This window comes from Lissotriton helveticus, chromosome 10 (assembly GCF_964261635.1).
Source record: "Lissotriton helveticus chromosome 10, aLisHel1.1, whole genome shotgun sequence".
In the NCBI taxonomy this organism is placed as follows: domain Eukaryota; kingdom Metazoa; phylum Chordata; class Amphibia; order Caudata; family Salamandridae; genus Lissotriton; species Lissotriton helveticus.
The window spans coordinates 224,013,360-224,035,293 of record NC_136071.1 but is presented as its reverse complement, the minus strand read 5'-3'; the positions used below and the strand labels follow the sequence as shown (position 1 = coordinate 224,035,293).

The 21,934-nt window shown below is 47.3% G+C and overlaps 1 protein-coding gene across 2 annotated transcripts in view; it reads left to right on the top strand.

Moving 5' to 3' along the window:
- The window catches only part of EPN2 (epsin 2), a 358,100-nt gene that overhangs the window by 286,564 nt on the left and 49,602 nt on the right, over positions 1-21,934 (top strand). The gene's annotated exons all lie outside the window — the stretch shown is intronic.

Here is a 21,934-nt window from a genome sequence, read left to right as displayed (position 1 = left end):
CCTTGTATTCTGTTTCAAAACGGGTAAAGGAGTCAGCCGCACTTTCATCTTTTCGTTGCCTACAGGCATTTATCCTATCCCTGTTAATGACTGTTTCTGGCAAAAAAAAATTCATAAGTGTTATTATTTTAGCAGGCAAAGTCAGGAGGCAGCTTCTGGTTTATTCCCTCCTGCCCTTGCGTCTTCCATAGCTTCCAGATTAGCCCATTTACCTCCCAGCTCTACTTCATGCTCAGTATGTCGAATTTTATCCCAAACTTCAGTTGGAACGACCGTACCAAAGAGCAAGTCGATGTCTTCAAGAATAAGTTTACCAGCAGATATTATCTGGCCTAATTCTTTGTATAAGGTAGCCGGATTTTTCGAGGATCTGGTAACTGCCCTTTCAACTGCATTACCTCTGACCTTTTCCAAGGGACATGAACCCATAGCCTGCGCCAGTGTGCTTCGACAGCCCCTCGGCCATTCTCTCATTGGCATAGCTGTCTATAGAGGGGGTTTGGGGAAGGCGGTCATATCACGGTAAGCTATCAAAGCACACAAAACGCCAAACATCCCCTCTCCCTGCACATCGCCTCTTTTTATTTGTGACCTGAGGTCCACTAATCCGGCGGGTATCTGCATAAATGAATTCTCGAATCTCTGCATAACCAAGGTACACATGTATGCAGCCCAGGTGGTCTGTTCCATAATCGTCCACTGGGAAAAGGTAGACCATATTTCCTTAAATGGATAAATATTCCCGCTATTTATCCAACATTCACACTGTTGCTTTTGCAGGTCATCTTCTCGAAGAGACGAAAAGCTGACTGCAGAGCGCAAGGAAGCCAGTCGGGGGGAATTCAATAATCTATACAAATCCTGCCTAACCGTAGACCACGGGGAAGAAGGGGGGGGGCGGGCAGGGGTAAAGCTGCAGGGATTGGGCGGATGGGGACTCGTTGTCATTCCCGTGGTGAGGACAGGGGTAGTGTGGGCAGTCTGTGTCATAGGCGTCAAAATAGGGGGGGTCGGTGTGATGGAGGGAACAGTTGGGGGCAGGAGTGTACAGCACGGCTGGTGCAGCTGTATGCGGGGCAGGGTGTGTCAGCGCAGGGTACATGGGGGCATAAGCAGAAGGACTTTCCAACATGGTATAGAGCAGGGAATCACCCTCTTCTCCCCTTCCATGAAGCCTTTTCCTTTCTCTTCACGGGCCCTGTAGCACTTCTGCACCTGCGCCCTATGTTCCCTATCAGCTATCTCTACAGATTTTTCCATTCGGTCCTGTAAGAGCTCTCTAGCATGGTCAGCCATTGACATCCGCTCCCGCTTCCTTTCTAGTGCCTTTTCCTTCTTTGCTCTCTGCTCAATTTCCTTCCTCCACAACCTGACAGACTCAAACATCGAGGGACGAATCTTCCGTTTTAATAGCTGTTCCTCTAGATTTGCCAGAACTTGCGGGTCAAAAGACCCATAAGGCGGCCATTGTAATTCTGAGTTACTTTGTTTAGTGTATTTGGTCCAAAAAGGGGAAAACATTATAGCAGAAGGACCATGTTTAGTATACATGGTTGACCAGGGGTCCCCTCTGGAGGAAGCGGACAGGTCGCCTCCAGCTGGGAGTCCTGTGCACACATACAACATAATTTCTTAAACTTACTACTAACCGGCATGCTTGTAAACAGATAACAGACAACAGCGGGTTTAAAAAACTCACCTCGCTGGCTTGGCTTTTGCAAAAGTCAATAACACCAGAATCATACAGACTCGATGGGTGATCAGTCCACCCTTACCTGACAGGGGTAGTTCTCTTCTGCAGACGTAGGGCTGTGTCCTGCTCCAGAAATCACTTTGTTAGGGGACTCCAGCGAGGACGCGGTCATGTGGCCCAGACCGGGTGGGGAGGAACAGCAGGCGAGTTGTTCGGCTACCGTACTGCAAGAATCCCTCGGGTAGGGTACCTCCGTCGGAGTCTCTCCATGCACCTCCTCTCATCCACCGTGCCTGGCCGTCGTGCTCGTGGAGTCCCTATTCGGGCGCCATTTGAAGAACCGTGTATACCCACCTACTGGGTCTCGGCGGCGGGGGAACCGCCCAAGTCTTCCATACCCTCCTTATATAGAAAAAGGAGACACAGGAGCCTTTGTCTGCAGGAGGAACCAAGTTTTATTCGAATAGCCCGGGCTATGGAACAGAGTCCCAAGCTTGTTTGAAACAAGACCGAGGAGGTTGCTGCTTCACTCCGCAGCTTACAGGCCTTATACACACATTTCCCACCTTAGGAGACCAGTTTGGGTGGCGGCATGGCACCCTAGAGTCGAAATGCAGTTACACCATTCTTTGTTCAGGCAGGACGGGGGCTTATTTTATTTATTTATTTTATTTATTTAAGAGGTTTTATATAGCGCTGGCTGGACCCAGGAGTATCAGAGCGCTTTACAAGGTGTTTCCATACAGGTACAGTGTGTATAAGCACAGACAACGGAATAATAAAAGAACAAGTCCACATAGGATACATGACATCTAGATAAAAAAGTAAAAACAATTGCTAGACACTATGAGTCATACAACATAGCGGTCACAGTTTGGCGGGAAGCCTCACTTAGGTATAAAAAAAACATGCAAGAGAACTGACTGTCATGAGGAGGGGAGGTAAGGTGATCAGATAGAAGGAAAGGGAGTGGGCCAGGCGGGTGGTCACAAGTCGTATGCAGAGCAGATAGGTGGGGTGATGCAGAGGGGCGAGGCTAGGGGGCTGCAACAGATGGTACAAAGATTACGGCCAGGTCTTGCAAAACAGGATATGTACAGGAAGGACACTTTTCCTCACTTATTTCCTTCACATTTTTGTCTCTAGTCAGATGATGGACTGCCGTCTGACATGGTGGTGTCTTCCCAAGTGGTTCGTTTTTTGCCCCAGTAGGTCGGGGAATAGTTTGAGGTCCTTGTTGGAGATGCAGCTGGTCCCGAAGATCAAATGGGCTGGGAGAGGGAGTCGAAATAGATCCTTCAGTGTAGAGGTGATGTAGTTGAAAGCCTTTGAGACATGCTGCACGGTGTAGAATTCCATTGAGGAGATACATGATTAGTGTCAGGACAGCTGTTGAGATGAGCATTGCGTTTATCCTGTAGTGAGAGGGCCATGGAATTGTACAGTTGCTCTGGAATTCCTATCTGGAAGAAATTGTTTCAATTTGTTCATGATGGTGAGCTTGGAAAGCTGTCTTAGTTTTCAGTCGATGTGTAAGGTGAAGTTGGGTCTAGGGAGAATTCCAGTTGCTTTGCATGGTCTGCCTCCTGAAGGGTGTAGAAATCTAGGTTCATGTTGAATAGCCAGTACATGAATCACTGATTGTTTGGCGCTGTTGGCTTAAGATGGGTATTGTCGTATCCATTTGTAGATTAGCCTGAGAGAGGTTTTTAGGGTTCAAAGTAGAGATTGAAGAGAATGGGAGAAAGGATGGATCAATGCTTCACTCTTTAGATTGGGAGCATGTCTGAGTTCAGGCCTTTTAATTTTGGTGAAACGTGATCAGCGACAAAGCACTAGCAAATGGTCCTGTCAATCATTCCCTTTAACAAAATGTTACATTCTCTTCTCTTTCCTTGGTGACAAGGTGTACAGATTGCTGCTTCAAATAACTTTTATCTTCAACATGATGACTCGTTTTTGATGGGTGAAACTTTAGAAAGAACCTTTGACAGAAGTCTGCAGCTTTCTTGATTCAGAAAGGGAACAACCAGTATCTTGGTCTGTCGTAGATTGTGGTAGGTGGAGTGAGTCACTCAACTCTAGCATGTGCTGCACTCCGTTTGTGTTTGTCTTTATGTTTGAATTTTTGCTGGTTCAAGAAGTTAAACCAAGGGTTTGCATTTTCTTCATCACCAAAAGTAGAAATGACTATGCCTCACTTAAATTATAGAGGTGCTGTGACTGTTTGAATAATCTGTTCACCTCAGCCATATTCCTGCTTTATCTAGGGTCTCTTTGGTAGGCACACCATGGCATTTAGTCTGAGAGCTGCATCAACATCATCCTCGAAGGACTAGCAGAGATTCCAGACATCGTACAACCCCTCGAATCTTACTTTGGTAGACAGATATGTCGGGGACTTAGGGGAGTACAGTTGAGGAGTTGCGGTAATGTCAGAGCTGCTGGGCTGGATGGCACTTCTAGCTGCGGAGGTCTCATGACTGATGAAGAAATCTATCTCATCCTGATGAATCAAATGTAGTCCAATGTATTCATGTGAGTTTCTTAATGGTTTTACCATCCTCAATGTTGGACTTTTCCTTGCTGGAAATTTAGCAGGTGGGTGGCTCAACACAGGTGGTATTTGACTGGCCCCTCCCATATTGTACCCATTCTCATACCACTTTACTGTACAACTGATGTGCCTTAATGTTAGTATGTGTCCCCTCTGTAATGTATGTTTTTTCCATAACGGGACTTTTATCGTATTTTGGTACTTCAAGATTTTCTTTTTTTATTAAAATCTTAAAATAAGAGCATCGGGTGACATGCGCTATTTTCACAGTGGACATAAATGCAATATCATATTACAAATAGTTCTTTTAGAATAACATGTAGGGATCATACGGAATCCAGCGCTACAAACATGTCTCCAACATCCGGGGGAGTACATATGTCCCCCCTATAGCTATTCCAAGAGCCCCAGATCTGGTACTTCAAGATTTTTACTATGGTTGCACCTTTGTTTTTTCAGCCGTTAGCAGGAGAGTGTCTCAGGAATTGTGTACCAACCCCTTTCTGTTGGTACTGTGAAGAGCATATTATTTCAAGTCTTTGAGTCGTAGCCTAATGGACGGTGACTGTGAGGCTGTCGAAGATGCTAATCTCCATTTAACCAGTACAACGGCTAAGTCTGCAAACTTACGTTATGGCTTTTTTTATGGGTCTAGGTATTTGTTGTGCTTTTAACATATTTTACCTAGTTTCTCGTGCTATTTTTGCAAAAGCCTCAAAATAGATTTTCAAGAAATAAAACAAAAAAATCAAGATGTTGGTCAATGGTGCTTTATCATCCATGCTTTTTATATATATATATATATATATATATATATATACACGCCAACACTCCCTTGACGCACCGTGTACACAGCACTCCGAGGAAGAAATATATATATATTTCGGACTCTGGGCATCACCGCCGTCGCACCACCTAGGTCCCGGGTGCTTGAATACAGCGGTGGTGAACCGAGATAAATCCAGCAAACTTCAACGTCTCAATCCAGGGTCGACAGGAAAGCACACAGGTATCCAACTTCACAATGCTTTATTGCAGACCCCTACCCCCTAACAAACGCTTTTCGCCTTGCCGCAAGGCAAAACAAATTTGTTAGGGGGTCTGCAATTAAGCGATGTGAAATTGTATACCTGTGTGCTTTCCTGTCGACACTGGATTGAGACATTAATGTTAGCTGGATATATATATATATATATCCATAGATGCACTCATAGGCCCTTCTTTACTAGGAGCGATAACTGCTCTGTATTTATTTGATACCCATTTCTTAATAACATCTATCCATTGTTACTAATTTACCCCACATTATACAGCAGTATTTTGTATCTTCCCTTAGTGGTCATTTCAGATTTAGTGGAGATTTATCAAGGAAGTCAAATGCTATAGTAAGAACTTTTACATACAAATCCTCATGCTATTTTTTCTCTCTCAATGGATTAGGGTTGAGTTGGGTGGAGGCGGTGACGATAACCTAGCCATTTTCAGCACCCGCTGTGCACCTTAGTTTTGGTGCGAGGGCGAAGGGCTGATGCACCTGATGCTTACACCGGATGTGCCTGGACACGCCACTACTGTTGCTCCTCTTGACACCTTGCTTCTATGGGCCTGGTTTTGGACTTGAGCATCTGAACTCTGGAGGTGCAAGACAACTATATTTTATGGACCTTCTCAAATGTCCATGTTAGAGGTGCCTGGGAAAATATAAATAGTAAGTGTCACGGCAGTTGAACGTTCTATCTCATTTATAAGAGAATATAGTTTCCATGTCTACTCTCCCACGCAGCCACAAAACATGTCTGGACTTCTCAGACAAACCAATAACCTATGTCCAGATTCCCTAATACCCCTTTATTCATCTCTTCCCCTCCCTATCCTTCCGATCCTCATTAAGTCACACTGGTGAAACCCATCTGTGCTCGCTAGGCTTGGATAGGTGTGCGCCGCCCCCTCCCCTTTTTTTCTGCAAGAACGTAAGGACCACGTAGGGTATTATGAGGTAGTATCTTTTTATTCCCTCTCTGCTGGATTATGTGAGTTAGTACCAGTCCCTCCGGGGTAAAGTTCTTACCTGGGACAGGTTCAGAAGGGTAGAGTCACACAATAGGGCTTCTGTGGGGTAGGAAGAGAAGGGTCCTCTGTTTCTTCCGTTCTCTGGGTCCAGTTTCCTCTTCGGGGAGGGTTCTGTGTTTCTCTGCGGGGTTGGACCGAAAAGGGCAAGCCAAAAAGGAAGGGAAGAAAAAAAAACCAAAGAAAACAAGAGGTCAGAACCGCTGTCCTGGTGGCATTAGGGGATAGGGAAAGTGCCACTGTCACATTTACACTGCTTCCCGTGCTGTGTCTAAGTGTAGGGGTGAAGTATGGTGCTTCACTGTGAAGTGGCCCATGCTCCAGCCCATCAGTCTCTAAAAAATAAGAATCCCGGCTCTTGCCTGTGCCCAACACTCCTGGGCCGCTAAAAGGGGAGTCACGGCCTCCGCTTCACTTGCTGGAGTGCCAGACTCGTGGGTGTTGCTCTTCAAGCTGCTTGCTTTCGCGTAGTTGTCCTCTTCCTCCTGCTGCAGGCTTCCGGGTATCGGCGGCTCTCCAGCTCCTCCGCACAAGATGCTGGTCTCTTCCTCGGCTGCCGGTTGCTTCCTGTCTCTCCCGCTGCTGCTGTCTTTCTCGTTTGGTGTTCCCGGCATAGAAGCCTGTCCCTCGACTCCACCCCTTGTTCCTGCAGGTTCCTGTCTGGGCGTTTGTATGGCTGGGCTGTCAGACTTACTTCCGGTCGGTGTCTCCGCGGCCGCCATGTCAGAATGGTAGGCTCACTCCACTATGGGGGAAACTCCACCACACTGCCTCCCCTCCAGGAATGGACGTGTGGGCCATTCGGATACCGGCTAGCGGGAGAGGAAGTCCACGTTCATCTGCAGCTTTCCCGGAACATGCAAAGTATGAAAAGAAAATGATTGTAAGGCCAGAAACCAGCGAAGTACCTATGGGTGTGTCTTTGTATAGGGATAGCCAGGTCAATGTGGCGTGGTCCGTGAGGAGGACGAACGGTCGACCTAGGAGGTAATACTGCAGCGCCTCTATTGCCCATATGATGGCCAGACATTCTTTCTCTACTGTGGCGTATTTATTTTCTCTGGGGAACAGTTTTCTACCTAAATAAAGGATGGGGCGTAGAATGCCCCTATCGTCGCGTTGGGAGAGGACAGACCCTAATCACCTACTGGAAGCGTCTGTCTGGATCACAAAGGTCTTCTTATGATCGGAGCATGTTGGAATCAGGGTGTTACATAATGTTTTCTTTAGTAGGGAGAAGCTGTGTTCTTGGGGAGAGCCCCATGGAAGGGGTGTGCCGGTGCTTGTTTTGGTAAGAAGGTCGGTGAGGGGGCTGGCGATGTCCGAGAAGTGGGGGATGAACCTCCTATAGTACCCAAGCAAGCATAAAAAGGAATGAACATCCTTTCTAGTGTGGGGACAGGGAACCTTTGTGATGGCTTCTGGCTTGTTCATTTCTGGCCTGATCTTTCCTGCCTGTATGTCGTGCCCCAGGTATTCTATATGGTCTGTACCAAATGTGGTCTTTTTAGGATTGACCATGAGACCAGCTCTCTTGAGGGTGTCTAACACTGCTGATAGGTGTATGAGGTGGGTCTCCCAGTCAGGGCTGTGTATGACTATATCGTCCAAATATGCGACGGCATATGCCTGGTGTTTCCGCAAAATGACATCCATCAGACGTTTAAACGTGGCTGGGGCACCATGAAGGCCGAAAGGAAGGACTTTAAATTGAAACAAGCCAGAAGGAGTAGAGAAGGCAGTCTTTTCTCTGGCCTCCAGAGCGAGGGGAATTTTCTAATAGCCTTTCATAAGGTAAAATGTAGACATCACCCGGGCGTCCCCCAATCGTTCAATTAGCTCATCGACGCGAGGCATAGGATACGCGTCGAATTTGGATAATGCATTCAACTGACGGAATTTGATACAGAACCTAAGACTTCCGGCAGCTTTAGGGATGAGTACCACGGGTGAAGACCAGGCACTGGTGGGAGGGCTCAATTATGTCTGCCTCCAACATGGCCCGCACCTCTTGATCCACTGCCTGTGTACGTACAGCGGGTATGCGATAGGGTTTTAGTTTTTTCGGTTTCGCCCCAGCTGTATTAATCGTGTGATCCACTAGGGCCATCTGCCCCGGTGTTCTACCAATATATCGGCGTAGAATTGACACAGGGCCTGCAGTTGTAGTCTTAGTGCAGGTGTTAACTGTTCTCCAAAATGAACAGGCTCCTTCTATGTGGGTAAGGGAGAGACTAACGGGATCTCGAGGGGCTTATTAAGGGACATGTACCAGTTTGTCTTTACATTTAGGAACTGGTAAATGGCCTTCCCAGGCTTTCAAGAGATTCACGTGGTAGTTCTGACCAGTCTGTGTTTTGTGGGGGATGGCTTTACTGTAAGAGAGAGGGGTAACCCTGTCCAGTGCTTTGTATGGGCCTTGCCATGTGGATAGCAGTTTTTTTTGGTAGTGAGAAGATGGATCAGGACATAGCCTCCTACTTTAAACTCCCTAAGTTTGGGTTTTTGTCGTATTGCTTTTTCTGCGTTTCTTGTGTTTCCTCCATATTTGTATGGACCTCTTCCCAGAGAGATGCAAGAGTGTCTCTTAGGTACTTGCTGTATTGCAACAGTGGTTTGCCTTTGTTTTCCTCCTCTACCCACTGTTCTACTGCAATGTCAAGGAGTGTACGAGGCTTCCTTCCAAACAGTAGTTTGAAGGGAGAGAACCCTGTGGATTTCTTGGGATGGGTGCGAATGGCGAACAATGCCAGGGGTATTTGTCAGCCCCAGTCCCTCCCTGCCTTAACAGTTTTTCTGAGCATGGTCTTTATTGTTCGGTTATTTCTCTCAACAAGGCCATATGTTTGAGTGTGATATACAGCTGTGTGTATCGGTTTGATTCCCAAGAGGTCACAGGTTTGTTTCATGAGGCGGGATACAAATGGGGTGCCTTGGTTGGTTAACAATTCGCAGGGAAAACCCACCCTAGAAAAAAAAGAGGCCTGAGCCACTGCTGTGGTGCTGGTCAGGAGTATTGCTTCCAAGTACCGGGTAGCCTAGTCCACCAACACAAGCAGATATTGGTGCCCATGAGAGGAAGGAATGAGGGGTCCAACAAGGTCCATCCCTACCTTCTGAAAGGGTATATTGACTATTGGGAGGGGAAGTAATGGTTCCATGGGTAGTGAGGGATTTTTAACCAATTGACATCTAACACAGGAGGAACAGTATCTCGGTACTTCATGATAAACCCTGGGCCAGGAAAATTTGTCCAAAAGATATTTTAAAGTGTGTTCCTTCCCATAATGTCTCCCCCCGTTTGGTTATGGATGAGGTGTAATACTTGTTCTCTGAATGGTTTTGGGACTAACAATTGTTCCTTAAGGCGTCCGCTTCCCTGGTTATTCTATACAGCAAAACCCTTTTTATATAGAATAGTGGGCCTACCTTCTCTGGATGGTCCTCTCGGGCTTGCCCCCAGGCTTTGTAGAAGAGAGATTTTTATCTGTCTCACTGGTGCAGGGACACCCTTAGTCTACGGGTTCACAAAATGAGGATTGACACTGGAGTGGAACAAAACACAAGTTTATTACATCTCATGAGCGGGCTCTGTCATAGACACACTGCAAGTGTCTGAGAGGGAACTGACTAGCATGGTTTTAAACCTGGTATTTATACAAATTTGGTACAGTAAGACAAGCACTAAAACCCCTTTCTCATCGTTACATAATGCTTACACAACCCCTTTGTATAATGCTTACATTCTGAACTGTTGAATCCTGATAAACCCCCTCCTACGTCACTTTTCATAGATAGACAGGGGTGGGTATAGGCATTGGTGTGCTTGTAGATAGGAACATATGCGTGCTTGTGGCCTTTCGGCAGGGCAGGGCCTCTACTCTGACATGTAAGTATTATGAGCACAACCAGCTTTCAGCGAACATGTAACTTCTGACTTTGCAAGAAAGTCCCCACAGAAACACCGAATGGGGGCTGGTAGACAAAATGGCTGAAAGCGGAGGCAAAGTTAACAGAATAAATTTTTTACAATTTAACAGCATGTTGTAAGGTGCCGTCCTCTCTCTGGACAGCCCAGAAATTCTGGCCTGGTGTCTGGGATGCATCTCAGGAATAAACAACATGAGATGGTATGGCACACTAGGACTTAAGGTACAAAGCCTGTTCTTCTCGTCGCTCCCTACGGGTCTTGGTTCTTTTGGGTGCGGGGCCTTATAGTCCCTCATTGGAGAAAGGAGCGTGAGCCAACCACCCCAATATGGGGGACGGAGGGGTGAGAGACGAGAGGTGCTCCTGGAATCGGGGTAGGTCCGTCCCTAAAAGAACTGACTCAGGGAGGAAGAGCATCACTCCTACTTTTTGCAATTGGGGCTCCCTATCTTTCTCAAACAGGACTTCAGCAAGGGGGTACATCCTTTTCTCCCCGTGCACGCATGTGACCTGTATGAACTCTTCCCCTAACAACTGGGAGTCGTGTACAAGTCCTTTGCTCACGACGGAGTGATGCCACCATGTGTCTAAGAGAGCTATAACCGGCTTCCCGTTAACGTGCATTTTCTTATTGTAGAGAGGAGAGGTTGCTCCGGCGACTAGGACCCAGCCATGGGTTCTTGGCGAGGATTGCTTGCAGGGCACTGTGCCCCCACTCAGCGCAGTAGAAGCATTGGGGACCCTGCAGTGCTGGCAGGTCCTGGGTGGGCATAGGTGTATGTCTTGTTGGGGCTGAGATCCGGTTTTCCATGGTCGTCTTTATTGGGGTTCTGGGTGTGCTAATGGGGTATCTCTGGGCTTTGAATTTGGGGGATCGATGAAAAGCACACTCCAGGTCTACTGCTATTACTGGTAAGTGTGGGTGCTGCTTAACCCAGGTCCTAGTACTGAGGGGGCGGTTCTCAATATATTGTTCAAGGTATACTTTTTCCATGAAGTTGTCTATGTTTGAGGAAGCAGGCTGTAGCCAATGGTTCCCAAGGTCACGTATCCGGAAATATAGGGCCCTTGGTTTATCCCCTGCTGTCCATTTTTCCTTGTGAAAGCGGCTGCGATAGTATTTGTGATCGCAGCCCAGGATCGCCCTTCTTTCTCACCATAAGGAGTGGTGCCTGCCGGGTTGGCAGCTTGAAAAGCAGCCAGCAGTTCCCCTGAAAAATAAAGGGGCGATGTACTGTCCCCATCTTTATTGGGGCCAAGCAGCGGTGGAGGCGACCCGCTCGAAATTTACAAAAAAAAAAAAAGTTGTGTTGTCTCCTTCCTGGAACTTTTGGAGTACTGTGCCTGATACGTTTAGGTGCACCCGTGCGCTAGATATGGCATCTGTTAGTCGCATGATGGCTGTATCTTGCACTTGTTGGTTAGTCGTCATGAGAGCCATCTGGTCTTTTAAGGCGGCGTGCAGGGCTTCCCATTCCTGCTGAGCCAATTTGGTTTGTTGTTCAAAAACGAGCTGCAGATGGTGTTGGCCCTCTGCCAGTTGGGAGATCAATGACTCCATGGTGAGGGGTTGTGCCATGTTGGCTAGACACAGATCCCATTTCTGACACCACTGTGCTCGCTAGGTCTGGGTAGGTGTGTGCCAACCCCTCCCCTTGTTTTCTATAAGAACGTAAGGACCACGTAGGGTATTATGGGGTAGTATCTTTTTATTCACTCTCTGCAGGGTTATGTGAGTTAGTACCAGTCCCTCTGGGATAAAGTCCTTCCCTGGGACAGGTTCATAAGGGTAGAGTCACACAATAGGGGTTCCTTGGTGTAGGCAGAGAAGAGTTCTCTGTTTCTTCAGTTCCCTGGATCCGGTTTCCTCTTCGGGAAGGGTTCTGTGTTTTTGCAGCGTGAATCTTTCTGGATTCAATATGCTGTGCATTATTCCACAGTCCAGTGGTTGGGTCTGGAATCGTAGTATTTATTTATTTATTTTCTCGTCGCCCAGTGGGAGTTGACGTCCCAACATTTGGGGTTCTCCCGTGACGTAGGCGTGCTTCCTCCGAAAGCTCTCACCTTTGGGCGCCATCTTCAGATTATTTTTTCCGCCGTTGGGTCTGGATCGTCACCAAGAGGTTCCAGAGTTTTTGGAAAGAAGCTGAGATAATAAAGCCGAAAACCACCGAAAAGTTGGAGAGTACATCTCGCAATCAAGAACACAGAGCCGGGACGACGAAGGAGAGGAAGATCAGAAACTTCGACCTCCAACTGAGAATGTGCATGCAGGGGGCCCCCTGAGTGCAGGAATGGGCAAAACACATTTAAAATTTTGCCGTAATTGCCACCACAAGTACGCGCAGAAGGACCAGCACCCGGTTGCAACCTCTGCCTGCCAATCGACCACGAAAGCAAGGATTGTAACGCCTGCTCTGCCTTCACCGCGAAGACCCTCAGAGTAAGGGAGAGACAGAGGAGAGCGAACTACGCCATGCAGGGCCAAGGACAACCTCCGTCTCTCAGGGACTTGAGCCTCTCCAGCGGAGAAGAGGACAACATCGCCGAGGGACCAGGGAACTACACGGTCGAAGAGACCGATATGAAGTCGACAGAGGAGGTAAGAGAGACGTCTACCCCTAAAACCCCGACAGACTCTCGAAAATCAGAGCCAAAGTCCTCGAAAGGAGCACTGGCGTCGAAGCAATCGGCAGCTACAGCTGCGTCCAAGGACAAACAGCCCAGCGGATCTTTCGAAAAGGACTCCCAGCTGGCAAAAACCCAAGAGAAACCTAGGTCGTCGAAGCACGCCCCCGAAAAGGCACGCTCGACGCCGAAGGAAAAAGAGCCGAAGACGACTTAGACGTCAACATCGACGACATCGAAGAGAAATGCCGAAACTCTCTACGTCGAACAAGCGGCCCAAATGGAGAGGAAAAAGAGAAAGCTCGAGTCCGAAATGGACAGTATTCTCCAGAGAAAGAAGGATTATGACGAACAGATGAGCAGATACACCATCCCTTCGAAGCCCCCGACGGTTGTCAAAGTAGAAGTCGATGAGGAGTTTGACGCCGAAGATCTGCCGAAAACCCTGGAACCTGCAGATCAGCAGGACGAGGAGGGCCTATATTACTATGGGGGAGAAGGCGAGGAAGACCAACAAACTAATTTGGGGTTCACATCCTCTGAGGAACAGGACCTGGATTGGCAGGACCTCGACGCCGAAAGCCCGGAAGAGGCCGTAGAATCATATCCCTCTAGGCCTTCGCCGCCAGACGACATTGGCATCTATAACATGGTCATCAAGAATGCAGCAGCAACATATGGGGTGAAATTACAGGAATAGAAACCAAAAGCTTGCTTCCTCTCAGAGACCCTGCTCCCCACTCTAACTAGGAGCCAATTCCTGCCCATGCTTCCAAGTGACCTGGACCAGGGTAGGGAAGCCTTCAAAGAGCCATCAACCTGCAGGTCTGTCACCCCTAGAACAGAGAAAAAATATAAACATTCCTCTAAGGACCCAGCATATATCCAAGGATCCGTACCAGCTGACTCAATTATTACAGCAACAGCTAGAAAGAGGGCCAACATTCCCACAAACTCGGGCCTCCTCCAGACAAAGAGTAAGAGGATAGACCACACAGGAAGGAAAATCGAGAGGAATGCAGCTATTCACTGGCTCATTGCAAACTCCAATGCCCTATTAAAGCGACAGACGTACCAACATTGGGAGGAGGTCGGGTAACTGCTCAAACACCTCCCGGGACAATACCAGCAGGGAGCAACACACCTGATGGAGGAAGGCATGAACATGGCAAACTCCTGCCTGAAATCAGCCCTGGATGCAGCAGACACATCCAGCAGGCTCATGATGATTGGAGTAACAGAGAGGAGGCACGTCTGGCTGAGGATTTCAGGGTTCAAGCCGGAAGTCCAGAATAATATTCTAAACACATCGTTCAATGAGGAAACACTCTTCGGTACGCCAGTAGATGAGAAACTGACACAGCTCAAAAAAGAGAATGAAACTGCGAGGTCCATGGGAGCGCTGCAATTCAGGGGCATGAGAAGGGGCACCCCCTCAAGGAGGCTTGTTTCCTCCTCTGCTGTCGAGCAGAGGAGGAAACCAGCCAGGAACGTCCCACCAAACCTTCCAGCAAACCTATCAGGGCAACAACCAAGGTCAGCAACCGCAAACCTGACAGTACCAACCTAGGGGCCAGTCCTTTTGGGGCGAACTAATGGACGGGGACAAACAAGAAGAGGGGGCCAGCAACCCACCTCAAAGTGGCTCCGCTGCACCGCACGTGCCCACCCACACAACACCTCTACCGGGGCGGCACAACAAAAGGCTCAAAAAAAAATTAGACGCACACAAAAGAGAGATGAGCGAACATGTAACACCGGTAGGAGGCAGACTAAAATACTTCTTCCAGGAGTGGAAGAAAATAACAGACAAATTGATACTGAACATCATACAGTTTGCATACTGTATAGAACTAGAAAGGAAGTCACCAAACAGGAGGCCAAACAGCAAGATGCGCTCAGCAAAAGAACTCGCGCTCCTCCTGCAGGAAGCACAAGAACTCCTCCGCAAGGAGGCAATAGAAACAGTGCCGTTCAAAGAAAGAAACAAGGGAGTGTACTCAAACTACTTCCTCATACCAAAGAAGGACGAAACATTAAGACCCATCCTGGACCTACGGTTCCTAAACCAATACATAAAGACTCAAAAATTCTAAATGACGTCTCTACAGGAGGTTATTCCTCAAATAAGGGACTGAGATTTTATGTCCACCATAGACCTCAAGGACGCCTACCTACACATTCCCATGAACAGACAACACAAACATCTACTGAGATTTGCCATCAACAAAGCGCACTACCAGTTCACAGCCCTGGCCTTCGGACTAAAATCAGAACCAAGGGTCTTCTCTAAATGCCTTGCAGCTGTAGCGGCGCACGTACGGAGGGAGGGAATTCATGTATACCCCTACCTCGACGACTGACTGATAAAGGCAAGTTCCAACAAACAATGCCAACTACATGCACAGCGGGTCACACAGACGCTGACGGAACTGGGATTTTCAATACACTAGGGGAAATTCTCAAAGGAACCACAACAGTTGAAGATCTTCCTGGGCGCACAGATCAACACCATTCAGAGCAGGGTGGTTCCCAGCGAGAAGAGAACACTTGCCCTGCTGAAGGAACATATCAATACCGGACAGCTAGCAAGCTCATGGGGATGATTGCATCCTGCATACACCTAGTCCCCAATATACGACTCCACATGAGACCATTCCAGGAATGGCTCCAACAACAATGGTCACAAGCAACAGGGAGTTGGGTATATCTAGTGGTTGTAACGCACGCAGTGCAAGAGGAGATAGCGTGGTGGAACAGAGAGAACATAACAAGGGGGAAGCCATTTGGACCACCAACAGTGACCATCACCACAGACGCATCCCAGATGGGATGGGGAGCGCACATGAACCAGCTCAAGGTGAGGGGTCTGTGGACACAAACAGATGCGATCAGTCACATCAACTACCTGAAACTAAAGACCGTGTTTCTTGCTCTAAAAGCCTTACAGAAACAACTGTACAGGCAGAGAGTGTTGATACAAACCGACAACAGCACAATGATGTTCTACATCAACAAACAGGGAGGAACACAATCAGTAGCGCTATCAAACCTAGCACAGGAAATATGGAAATGGGCCATCCTACTACAAATAGACCTCCTGGCAATACACCTACCAGGAAAGGGCAACGTGGAAGCAAACCGGCTCAGCAGACAGACATCGGCATCCCACGAGTGGGAGCTCAATACACAGGAAACGCAAAAACTATTCAAGAAGTGGGGGACGCCAAAAATAGACCTGTTTGCAACACACCAGAATGCAAAATGCCTATACTTCGCATCTAGACAGCTAGGGGAGCAATCCCAGGGAAATGCCTCCGCTTTTCCCCCGATATCACGGATACACAGGGTGCTCAGCAAATGCAGAACCAGCAACATGACTCTGATACTGGTGGCACCACAGTGGGCCAGACAGTCCTGGTTCTCACAAATAGTGGAGATGGTGCAGGGCCCACCACACAAGTTCGCAAAAAAGGAGCGACTTGATCCCCATGCAAAACAGGGAGGTGCTTCACCCAGAACCAGAGAGCCTCTGCCTAGCAGCCTGGCTCCTGAAGACATAGAGTTCGCACACCTAAAACTCCCACAGAGCACGGTGCGGGTGCTGCGGGAGGCAAGGAGACCTACCACACGGAAGTGCTATGTAGCAAAATTGAAACGGTTCACACAATGGTGTATCAGGGAAAAGCTCCACAAGAAAATCACCAAGGAATCAACAGTGCTAAAATATTTAATACACTTGCTAAAAACAAACCTTAGCTGTACCTCCCTAAGAGTACACCTAGCAGCGTAGAAGCCTATACAAGATGGGAGATGGGGGGTAAAAGCTTCTTTACATCACAGGTGGTAAAAAGATTCCTGGAAGCGGCCAAGCGAATCGCCCCCCCAAAAAGGATGCCACCGCCGGCATGGAACCTTAATATAGTTCTAACAGAACTTATGAAAGTGCCTTTTTAACCCATCCACAAGGCCTCACTACAGATGCTCACAATAAAAACAGCCTTTTTGGTAGCAATCACCTCGCTACGCAGGGTAAGCGAGCTGCAAGCACTAACACTACAAGAACCCTAGATTCAAATTCACAAGGACAGGGTGGTAATGAGAACAGACCCACACTGTATGCCAAAGGTGGTGTCAAGATTCCACATGAACCAAACAATACAGGTACCAAGTTTCTTCCAGAAACCATCCACAAGCGCGAAGAGGGCACTGCACACACTGGGCGCTAGAAGGGCAATAATCCATTACATTGAAAGAACTAAAGATCATAGGAAAACAAAGCAATTCTTTGTGTCTTTCACAAGCAGTTTCCTGGGAAGACCAGTAACAAAAGGCACCATTGCACGATGGGTCGCACAGACTATCCAATTCTGCCACAAGCAGCAGGCCAAGAACTACAAGGAGGGGCACAAGCCCACTCTACCAGGAAAAAGGGAGCAACAATGGCCTTCCTGGCAAACACACCCATCCAAGACATTTGCCTGGCGGCAACATGGGCCTCAGTGCACACGTTCACTAAACACTACTGCGTGGATATTTTAAAGATGAACAAGGAAGCACCAGTAGGACAAAAAGTGCTTCAACATATATTCAACAACCAACGCTCATCTTCCACCCAGCCGCCACAAACTTAGCAACCCGCTACAAAGTCTATGCACAGCATAGTGAATCCAGAAAGATTCACGCTGCAAAATGAATAGTTTCTTACCTGTCATGTAGTTTTGCAGCTTGAAGACTTTCTGGATTCACTAGCGAACCCACCCACCTCCACCAGAAAGATGAGACAGGAGGAAAGAAAAAAAAAGGAAAGAAAAGGATATTTCCTTAAAAACTGAAAAGAACTTTAGAAGAATGGAAAAGGATAAACAAAGATGGCACAAAAACAAGAAAAAAGAACCCGAAGATGGCGCCCAAAGGTGGGAGCTTCCGGAGGAAGCACGCCAACCTCACGGGAGGACACCAGATGGTGGGACGTTGACGCCCACCTGGGCGATGAAAAAAATATTACGATTCCGGACCCAACCACTAGACTGCGGAATAATGCACAGCATAGTGAATCCAGAAAGTCTTCAAGCTGCAAAACTACACAGACGGGTAAGAAACTATTCGTTCTCCGCAGGGTTGGACCGGAAAGGGCAAGCCAAAACAAAGAAAGCAAGAGGTTAGAATCACTGTCCTGGTGGTATTAGGGGATAAAGAAAGTGCCACATTCACCTTTACGCTGTTTCCCGTGCTGTGTCTAAGTTGGGGGCGGGGGGCAGAGTATGGTGCTTCACCATGAAGTGGCCCATGCTCTCGCCCACCAGTCCCTAAAAGAGAAGAATCCCAGCATTTGCCTGTGCCCACGACCCTCCTGGGCTGCGGGAAGGGGAGCCACGGCCTCCGCTTCACTTGGTGGAGTGCCAGACTTGTGGGTGTTGCTCCTCGAGCTGCTCGCGGTGGCGTAGTCATCCTCTTCCTCCTGCTGCAGACTTCTGGGTAACGGCAGGTCTCCAGCTCCTACGCACAAGATGCAGGTCTCCTCCTCTGCTGCCGGTTGCTTCCTGTCTCTCCCGCTGCTGCTCTTTCTCGTTTGGCGTTCCCGGCATAAAAGGCCGTCCCTCGACTGTGCCCCTTGTTCCTGCAGGTTCCTGTCTGGGTGTTTGGATGGCTGGGATGTCAGGCCTACTTGTTTCGGTGTCTCCGCGGCCGCCATGTTGGAATGGTAGGCTTGCTTCGCGATGGCCGAGAATCCACCACACCATCCTAATCTCTTAACTCCTACATCCAGTTCCTCACAACCTTTGAACTAGAACCCTATTCACTACACTAACACATAAACTTCATGACTTTCATACACACACCTTACCGCTTTACTCCTTCTCCCCTCTACCCCTTTTTAACCTACCCATCCTACACTGTTCTCTGCCACCTCTGTCATGCTCCGTGTTAACAGCTCACACCTATCTGAAGACCTCTCGGTCCTCCCACTAGCATTCTTTCTTCTTCCCAACCTCCTTTTACATTTTCTCATCTATACACCCAGTAATGCCCTGCCCCCACCGCCCCCCCCCCCCCACCCTCCCCCGATAGGACCAGTGCTGTGCTTGCCAGTCGTTGTTCCAATCCTGCTTGATGAGGACAGGCAATTAATATTAAAGTCTGAGGTCACATTTGAACTTGACGTAATATCACTACTTACATTGCCCTGCCTTGTACCTTTTATCACAAGACTTGCTATTTCCGCATATTACATGCCTGCATCACAATAACTTATCTTCTGCACTGATTTCAATCACCATTTAGCAATGCTGCCACACAGAAGAACACATACTCATATGATCCACAAGCCCTGACCGAACCCCGGTACACCCCGCAAGACAATATTCTCGGATTTCTCACTTAACTTTGACATTCTCCAATTTCAACCTACGTTAACCTGGAGTACATGTTTTTTCTCTACAAAAGTGCCAAGAGGCCGAGTATTTGGCTAAAGTGAGCTGTACACAATTCGTGTAAAATGAGTAGTAGCATTACCCACAGCCTTATTTTAAACTGTGCAGAATTTGCTGACGTTTCGGAACTTTTGTTGTCGATTTGCCTAAACCTCCCCTCAGCACAAAACATTTGAGAAATGGAATTAGGATCAGGAAGAAAGTGGGTCACATTTAAAATCATTGGTGACTATCCAGGTACTTACAGAGACATTAGGCTGAGTAACAAATATGCTTTCAATTAATTTTATCAGCAAGGTAAGCAGAAACAAAGTAGATGTGAATCAAAATTTTCAGTGCTTGTGGGAGTGACCGGTGTCTGGTCAAGATTAGGCCCTTTTCTGTGGCTGATGCAAACACTTTGGCTAAGTGATTTTTTTGTGAAATAGAAAATGGACTCCGTGCTAGCCCATTTCCTGATTTACTGTTTGGTGCTTGTAAATGTGAGAGCACGGGGAAATGAGAACGTTTGCAGCCTTTCAGATATCTGGTCAAGGAGTTGATTAGAGCTATCAGCACTGTACATACACATGTGTATAGTTGCGTAAGCTTCTAAAACCCGATATGCGCTTCTAGCTTCAGACAAACAAGCGGTCACAACACAAATGAACACATTTTTGCACCCTATTAAGGAGAGACAGACATGCACTTGATTACCTGGTCAGTAATTCATTAGCCAGCCTCAAATCTGCTCTTTCTTTGCAATCCGCTTCTTGTCCCGGGTGTGAGGGACGGCGTCACAACAGTCCGGGCCTTGTGGGGCAACATGGAGGTACAGATTTTTTTTTCTTTTTTCAATGTAGGCTTAGAATACCCAGTGTCTCGAAGTAGGTTCAAGAAGGTGAATTTAGAACATAGAAGAGCTGCTATTTGGTCACCTGAGACCCCGATAGGCCCAGTGGAGGTAACAGGAAGTTGTGGTGGGAAGGTGGGGGCCGAGGGGAGGTGGCAGTGAAGAATGCCAATGAAGACGGGCAGCTGCGTCTTCTCCCTGGCCTGTTGGATCTGACGTGTCTTCTGTTATCCCTTGCCTGTTGGATCTGACGTGCCTTCTCATTGGCAAGTTGGATCGGACTTGTCTTCTCACTGGCCTGTTGGATCTGACGTGTCTTCCCTTCTCTCCCGCTCTTTCATGCACTCTGCATGTGGACTTGTGTGAGGAGCGACGTCCCCAGCGCCCCCTCCTCCACCCATGTTCATTGTGTATAGAGGAGTCGGCTACTAAGTTGGTGCCTGAATGCTACTCTATTTGAGAGTAGCACGTAAGGTTAGTAGTCACTGCTGATGTATTCAGTGGCAGTCATTTATTTGCTAATTGGAAGTTCTGATGTTAGTTCTGTCTCTGTATAAAATCAACCACAGAAGAACACATTTTATGATGGGTGGCAATTCTTTTGTGACACCCAGAAGAACCCTATCTGAAAGGTGGGTAATTTTAGTAATTTATGTACAAGTCCTGCAGTTGTATTTGAGTGCTAGCTACGGAATCATCATTAAATAATATAACAAGTTGTTCCAAACTACTTTTAAACGCTTCTTTTCCAAGTACTATTCTGGGTATCGAGCAGGTACGCCCAACGATTGTAAAACTAGTATTTCTTTTGTTTATTTAGTGAGGTATTGCATTTGAAAGTTGGAATGACGCACACCTCCTGGTTATTATTAATGCCGCACCCCATTTAGATTAACACAATATTTTTTTTCTTAATCCTTGACTTCCCCTTAAGTTCTTTTCAGTCGAGCCAGGGCGCTCTTCTGACATACAGTGCAAACAAGGGTCACAATGTTCTTTTTATTACACCCAGCGGCTGTGGTCTCACCCACCAACACACGCTCCTCCGTTTCAGTGTACCTTATATGCAGAGAGAAAGAAGCACTATCAGGTTATTCTATTAGCAGATGCTGCATCGTTGCTTTAATTGTCTGCAGACTTTTCATATACTTCTTCGTGCACTTCAAGCTTCATTTTTTTAAACGTTACCACGTGGTTACAGGCCCCCCCCCCCCCCAACAATTTCCAAATAAGAAATCATTTACGTTTTGCTACATAAAAATGGGTTTCAAAGCTATAATTCTCTTCTAAGTTGGACTCTTCATTGAACTAGAAATACAATGCAAATCAAATGACACCTTGTGTACTTATTGCCATGGAAATCGATATAAAGGAGAATTGGGGCTTTTCGACATTAGTTGGGCAAACTCTTTTACATCGTTTTGCAAATGTGAGCTGCGAGGAACACTGTTATATTCTATGATATATATTAGCGACGTGGTTTCTTTCATTGTTCTATGCAATCCTTTTTAATTTGTCTTATATCTTATCAAGGGGCCATAGGTTGGTTACAAATGGTTTGAGGGGTCATTTGATGAAAGAAAGATGATTGGATTTGGATGCTCTTCGTCAATTGAGAGTCTCTACAAGTTCAACACGGGAAACTGACATTTGTGGGCAGGGCGCTCCCAAGTCTGTCTTCAGATGCATTAAACTGAATGTAATTGCAACTTAAACATTAATACCGTACCATCTGCTAGCACGGCTTAATGTGAAGCATGAACACTCGAATGCAAACTTAATTTCCTTGTCAG